General features: G+C 43.5%; 1 long non-coding RNA gene across 1 annotated transcript; it reads left to right on the top strand.

The window, feature by feature from the left end:
• Positions 1-254: 254 nt before the first annotated feature.
• Positions 255-6,711, top strand: LOC307203025. The gene is made up of 3 exons (XR_013833072.1): positions 255-326; positions 3,179-3,282; positions 6,077-6,711. It is a non-coding gene; the product is annotated as an uncharacterized lncRNA (long non-coding RNA).
• The last annotated feature ends 770 nt before the right edge of the window (positions 6,712-7,481 follow it).

Genomic DNA, 7,481 nt, shown 5'->3' with positions numbered 1-7,481 from the left:
GATACTGAAGCAACAAAGTCCATCCTTAGTCAAAGTGTTAAGATAAAATGTGGAAGAAGACTAGTGGCGGCTGCAACAAAGTGCTGCTGTTTAGCCATTCCCTCTTTCAGAATATTCCATTTCACCCTCCCCTGAAAAAGCCAGTCAGTATTTCATGTATAAAGTCACTGTTAAGGGGATGAGGCTCAAGACTAAATGCTGTGTGAGCTTCAGTTGTCTCATCTGAAGAGACAAAGGGCATTGATGATGATGTCAGTGACCATAACATTTTCCCAAAGCACAAGAAACTAGTCCAGTGTGAGGTTCCATATGCCCCTGAGTAGCAGGTGATGTATCTCAAATCCCTGCCTGTTTTCAAATACAGGAGCACCTGTACTTCCTTCACCACATCTGTCGACTTCTCTTACATCTCCATTTTCTTCCTCTGTCAGCAGTTGGCAACCAGATGAGTGGGAGATGAATTGCATTCACCTCCCTCCCTCGTTGTTTTATGATGCCAGTTAGATGGAATAGCTCCAGCAGCCACACTCGATAAGCTAAAGGCCTCTAACGTCTGCAGTTCATTGAACCCATATGGATAAGAACAGCTGGAAAGATAGGTTTCCTACCTGAGGCCAATGTTTGTGTTGCCAACCGCGACTCCAGTGAGCTGACCCTTGTATAATTCATTGCAGTTGAGGAAATGTTGCTCACTCTGTTCTGTTTTGTGATGGATGGCATTACTTAAAACTGATCGTCTTTTAAAGCAGTGGTGACTTTTCACGGCTGACGGATGTGAACAGGCGGGTTAGACAATAAATATTGCCATGTTCCAAAGAAAGAGCTGCCATTTCCCACTGGATTGTTGAGTTGTGGCGGACACAGGGCTGGAACAGATGACAAAGGCTTTGATTTTAAATGAGTCACACCTCTGTGTGGATTTTGACTTGCTACATCATGGTCTTCTTCATCACTCCTGATTATTTGTTTTATTTACATCCCACCCTCCCTCCACAATGGAACTGACAATGGCACACTGTGCCCACCCCCTGCTTCTCAGAGGGTCTTCCGTCCAGGTACCAACCAGACTCAGATCTATTTGAGCTGGACCAGGGGAGGCGAACCTGTGGCCCTCCAGGTGTTGCTGAACCACTGCTCCAATCACCCCAGCCACTGGCCATATGACCATCCCAAACCCACCATCTAATGAGATCTGGAGCCCATAGATTCCTCATTCCTAATGCAGACCTTGCCCTTGGATAACCCCTGAAAATATGGGTTGTTATGAAACTAGAAGTGACATGGGGACTGGAACATCTTCTCTGATGTCAAGGCAGGCAAAACGAAAGTCTTAGTCACCCATTTTATAGCTAAACTATGGAATATACTATCACAGTATATTATGATTGATACCATATTGGGCAGTTTTAAAATGGGGGTTGACCAACTCATGTAGAATAAGACTATCAGTGGGTCGTGGCAGACCTGATGACTGTGCACTATCTCTAGTATCATAGGTAGTATGTATCAGGGCTCATCCACACTTCTGTTTCGTCTGTGACTTCCAGGCATGGGTCCAAGAGGTTCTTCTTTAGTCCCATTGCTTTCCCTGGGAAAACCAGCTGTTTACTCTTGATTTGGAAAAAAAGCAAGTGTTTTTCTCAGGTTGTTGTTTGTGGATTTCCCTGTAGAAAATGCTGGGACAAATTAAAAACCTCTTGGACCCATGCCTAAAAGTCATAGACTAAATGGAAGAAATTGTGGGACAATGGGAAATGTGGACGATCAGTTTTGGGGGAACAGGTGGGGAGAGGAGCAGTAATGCCTTGGTTGTGGGCTTTTTGTAGGCATCTGCTTGGTCACTGTGGGAACAGGATGCTGGACTGGATGGACCTTTGGTCTGATCCAGAAGCCAGCTCTTCTTACGCTCCCATGGACTATAGCATCTCCCATGAGTGATTTAGGACTTATGCCAAGTCTGGCCATTGGTCCATCTGGTTTAGGGTTGCACCTGGATGCCAGTTGCTGGAGATCATGAATTGGAAGAGCACCGTTGTACTCAGGTCCTGCTTGCAAGCTTCTGATAGGCATCTGGTTGATTACTATGAGAGCAGGATTCTGGACAAGAAGGGCCTTTGTCCTGATCCAGCTGTGCTCTTCTGATGTTCTCTTGTTCTACAGAGGAAGGCAACAAGTCTAGGGCCTTTATTCAAGGGGGGGAGGGGAACCGAACAGAGCTAGACTGAAGAGAAAGAACATACAGAAGCTGATGGATTGGTTGACTAGTATAATTTCTATTCCGCTCAACTATGCCTCTACTTCATTGCTTGGACAACAGGAGGCATGTGGCCTGGTGACAAGGTCTGTTGAATACATGTAGGTGAAGTCAGCACCAATGGACACAATCCCAACCCCTTCTACACATCAGGCTGCTTAAAGCAAAGCCTCCTTTTGCTCAGCCAATGGCAGGGACTTCCCTATATGCTAATGCACCCAATCTGAGTGCAGATTTTGGCAGTCTCCTGGGTGAATATTTAGGGTTTTTGCACTGACTAAGCTCCATAAAGCAGCAGAAAGCCAGCAATAATCCAAGGAAATGAGGGATACGGGGTAGGCATTGATTTTGTGTCACAATAAGGTAGGTAGAAAGATGTCAGTGCCGAATAATGTTCCCAGGGCACTTTCCCTCCACGACCAGCTGAAGCGGAAGAGCACGATATATTTAATGATCTGTACAACATGGCCTCCTCAGGGTCAATCATACATACTTAACCTTTAGGCTTTCCACATTGTCTTGCTTGTCCAGCTGGTTTATGGAGTGCATGTTAACTTGATTGGGGATTTAAGGCAGTGATGGTGATCTCTGAGACATTTTCTGTTGCCGTTGAGCAGAAATTTTGGAGAAATCCAATGTAGGCTTCTCCAAAACCACTTGCAGTAACAATTATTAAAATTGAATTGACACTATTCACAGCTTTTTTTTGGAAAACATGTTTTTTTTTGGGGGGGGGAGTTGAAAAAAGATCCTTCCTTCCTTCCTTCCTTCCTTCCTTCCTTCCTTCCTTCCTTCCTTCCTTCCTTTTCAATCACTCCCAGTTGATCTCACTTAGCATCCATGACAGCATATTGTAGCTAAATGTAATATTCTGCCTAGCATTGTGACATCATTCTAATTGCAGCATAACCTCTGTTTGGGCAGAATCACAGGAAGAGGGATGTAGAAGCACCAGCCCCAGAGAGCAGCATCACTGGAGAAGCAGCTGTCTGAGGTGGGCAGGAATCATTCCACACCATCTTCTAAGAGTGAGTATTCACACAACCTAAGTGCTTATCTGGGGGTGGAGGTGGGGAATTGCTCTCACCAAAATTGCTAGTTTCTACCCAACAATCAAAACTGGAAAATATTCAGTATAGCTCTAATGTTTTTTACTTTTTAAAGAACTGGCCTAGTTTGAGAAATTTGTGGGGAGGGGGTGTTAATGGAATAAGAAAAAAAGTTGTTCATTTTTAATCTCTCTGGTTAAGTTAGAATTTTATTGTGAATGTGAATAATACTTTTATGAGTTCACCCAAAATAGTGGAAGCCCTCACAGAAGTGGCTTGCTGCATTCTTCCCCCCTCCCCAAATAGAGAACTTCACATTCATCTCTTCTGAATTTCACTTAATTGGGTTCAGGGCAGTATCCCACTCTATCAAGGTCGCTTTAGATTTTGTTCCTGTCTTCTGAAGTGCTAATTCTCCCTCCTAGTTTTGCGCCATTGGCATATTCCTCCTGACTCTTCAGAATGTTGACGAGTGCCAGGCAAACTACTCACCTATCCCAGATGGCACAAACCAAAGACCCATCTAGTTCAGCATCCTGTGACATACGGTGAACAGCCATATGCCTCCCTGAAGCCCACAAATAGAACCTGAAAGCAACAGCTCTCCTTTGTTCTGCAGCAACTGGTATTGCGTGGTAGACTGCCTCTGAACAAGGAGATATCATACAGTCCAGCCAAGAAGCTGCTGAGAAGCCAAGTCAGAAGTAATGTGGTTTGTGACTTCTCCAAAGCTGGTTGCTGTAGTACCACCCTCTGGCCACTATCTATGGTTAGGTGGCCCAGGAAGTAATAAATTTGGATATGGGTTCTAAAACCCAAGATTCTGACCCCCAAGAGTTTGGGTGGCATCCCTACAAATCTGCAGGCAGAAGGAGTAATTGGGAAGGTTTTAAGAAACATGAGGAAAGGGTTCTCTGTGCTTGGAGTTGATTCTTTTAAAGTCTATCTCAGCCAGCTGCCTCCAGTAAATTGATTGCCTCCATAATTAAAAGTATAAATGTCCCCAACAAAATACATCCTATTATAAGAGTTTTCTTTCTCTCTCTTTTTTTAGGGGAAAATAATAATTTATTCACATTTGATATGGTCTGTAAATGCCACCATTAGATGCTTTCCTCCAGCCTTTGATTAGCTATGGATTAATAAAACTTTTATACCTTCTTTGTCAGCCTCATTTTGAACTCCTGTTTTTGCATATGGCTTCTATTAAATAAATGAATTAGTGTCTAGAAATGTGTCATGCATATTACCTAGCAGCAGGCAGCGTAATACACTGGTCAGCTCCCTGGGAGCACGATAAATCTGAACAGGCTCACTAACCTGAACACGCGGACCCATTAAGAGCTCCATGATTTACTGGAGCAGCATTTGTGCTTAACAATGGAATTTTAGCTAATTCAAAACAATGTAAATCATCTCCAATTACAGTATTTGAATATTCACGGGAGCTACACAAGGACTATGGAGCATTGTGCGAGGGGGAGAGGGAGGGGGAGGGAGGAGAGGGGGAAATAGTGGAAAGGTTGCCTGGAGTTTAGCATTCAGGTAGGCAGAGGTAGCCCTGGCTTTAAAAGTTAGAATACTGGCTTTCAAGCCATCAGGGAACACTTTCCACATCAGTCTGTCTGCCATGCAACCCTCTTATATTACAAAAGGTTCTGGAGCACATCCTTCAGCTGGGGTGGGAATCCCCTTGCAGCCTAAGGGACAGACAGCCCTTGGAGCAATCATCTGGAGATTGCATGGCAGTGCTGGGTGGGGTCAGACCTAAAAGTGTTCTTGCCCAGGTTGTTGTTGTTGTTAAATAATGATATGAATCCATAGCTAATCAAAGGCTGGCAGAAGTCTAATAATGGCATTTTTGTGAGTTTTGTAAAAGTATCTTACTAATAGGATGTATTCAGTTTGGAATATTTAGTGAGCAAAGGGGAGATATAATAAAGGTACAGTGGTACTTTGGTTTATGAACTTAATCCGTTCCGGAAGTCCGTTCTTAAACTGAGGTGCGCTTTCCCTAACGAGGCCTCTCTCTGCCGGTGCTCTTTCACTGTTCGGATTCCGTTCTTAGACCGAGGTAAAGTTTGCAAACCGGGACACTACCGGTTTTGCGGAGTTTGTAAACCGAATAGTTCATAAACAGGTCTGTTCTTAAACCGAGGTACCGTTGTACATAAAATTAAACATGGTTTGGAGAAAGCAGACAGAGAGGAGATTTTTATTTCTTCTCACATAACACTGGGATCTGGTGGGGTCATCACATGAAGTCGAAGAAATTCAGTTCAGACAAAAGGCAGTGCATCTTCAGTGCTTCATTGTTAGAAATATGGAATTCACTACCAAAAAAGGTAGTGATGGTAACCCACTGGGATGGCTTTAAAGCAGCATTAGACAAAAAGAGAAAAAGGCTGCCAATGGCAACTAGCTGTACATTACCTCCACTGTCAGAGGCAGAACACCTCAGAATGTTGGCTTCTGGGATTCCCAATTGGGAAGAGCCCTGTTGCCCTCATGTCTCGCTTGTGGGCTTCCCATACATCAGGGTTGGGGAATCTGTGGTGCTCCAGATGTTGCTGGACCAAGATCAATGGCCATGCTAGCTGGGGATGCCACTACCAGAGGCATCCGTTGGTCACACAGTGAGAACAAGATGCTGGGCTTTTGTAGGGCTCTTCATAAGTTCTTCTGCTAACACCTCTCTCTCTCTCTCTCTCTCTCTCTCTCTCTCTCTCTCTCTCTGTGTGTGTGTGTGTGTGTGTGTGTGTGTGTCTCCTAGACAGTAACATCAGGCCAGTAAAACATTCCTGTGACAGCTTTCAAGCAAGCATGTTTTTGCCTCAGTTCAGTCACAGCATGAAGTGGAGGCAAACACCACCGCAGTTTAATGCATATTTACAAGGAAACCCCCTCTCCTGTGCTGGGTAATGAGTGCCCAATGGGTAGTTTGCAACCCTGTTAAGAGCACCATTGGCAAAAGAAGAAAAAAGGAGGGGGAATCAAATAACTCGAACATGATAAAAAATGTAATCTATTCTGTTGGGTCCTGTTTTTCCCCCTTTCCTTTTCCTAGGGCTCATTGCTTAGACTGCCTCCTCTCCAGAAAATGATATTCATATGATAGCCCTCAAGGGAGTGGGGGAGGACTATTGAAAAGGTGGGATTGCTTTGAACATGCCGATCTGGTCTAAAAGACAAGATGCAATCCTGGAAAAAAATCTGTTTGGTGCATATTACTCTCTAATATTAGGGCAGAAATAGAAGGCTCTTTACAGAACAACAGACTTAATATTGTCACCTCAGTTTGATCATTAGGTCACTGTGAATTGGAAGCATCCAAACAACCCAGATACAACTGGGTGACAACATTGTCACTTCTTCCTAGTAGAAATTAAAAATGCACCAAATGTTGGCTGTGTCTTGTCAATTTAAATAACAATAATAGCAGTGTGTTGTTGCTAGACTCCAATGTGTTCATTTCTGTCCTTTACAAGGCCCCATCGGATTCTAAGTCAGCGCGATAAAATGCAGACAATAAAAGGGGAATCCTGAGCTCAATAGGGCTTCCTCCCTAGTAACTGTGTTTTAGGACTGCAACCATATATGCCCACTTGGGTGCTTCAGTCTGTGGAACTGGCACTGTTACGGCCACCACATAATAGCCTTCTTCATTTGCAAGAAATCAATGCAACTCTGCACTCGGTTCCTGCACTCTGGAACTCCCTGCCTCTTGACACCAGACAGCCACCATCACTGCACTCTTTTTGGCACCTGCTAAAAGCATTTTTATGCCTACTCATATATGTAGACAGTTGACATACATTTTAATCTGTTCTTGGTTTATAACTGATTTTATTTTATTTTAAAATTGTTTTTAACTGTTTTTATGAATAATTCTATTGTTTTCTTCTTTTGTAAATTGCCTTCAGGGTTGTTGTTGTTTTTACAATAAAGTGGTGGATTAATTTTATGAAATAAATAAATAAATAAATAAATAAATAAATAAAAGAAAATATATGGTTTGGTGGAATGGGGACTTCTTTTCTTCACATCATCAGTACTTGAAATTCTTCAGAGAGAAGTGGTGTGGAATGCTAGTGCTAAGAGCAAGTGAGAGGGCTCTGATCCTGCCCACCACAAACATGGCCCTTGTGGTGGGAGAAAGGTTGCCCACTCCTGATGTA

This window comes from Podarcis cretensis (assembly GCF_951804945.1).
Source record: "Podarcis cretensis genome assembly, chromosome: 14".
Taxonomy (NCBI): domain Eukaryota; kingdom Metazoa; phylum Chordata; class Lepidosauria; order Squamata; family Lacertidae; genus Podarcis; species Podarcis cretensis.
This window is presented reverse-complemented; position numbering and strand designations above follow the sequence as displayed.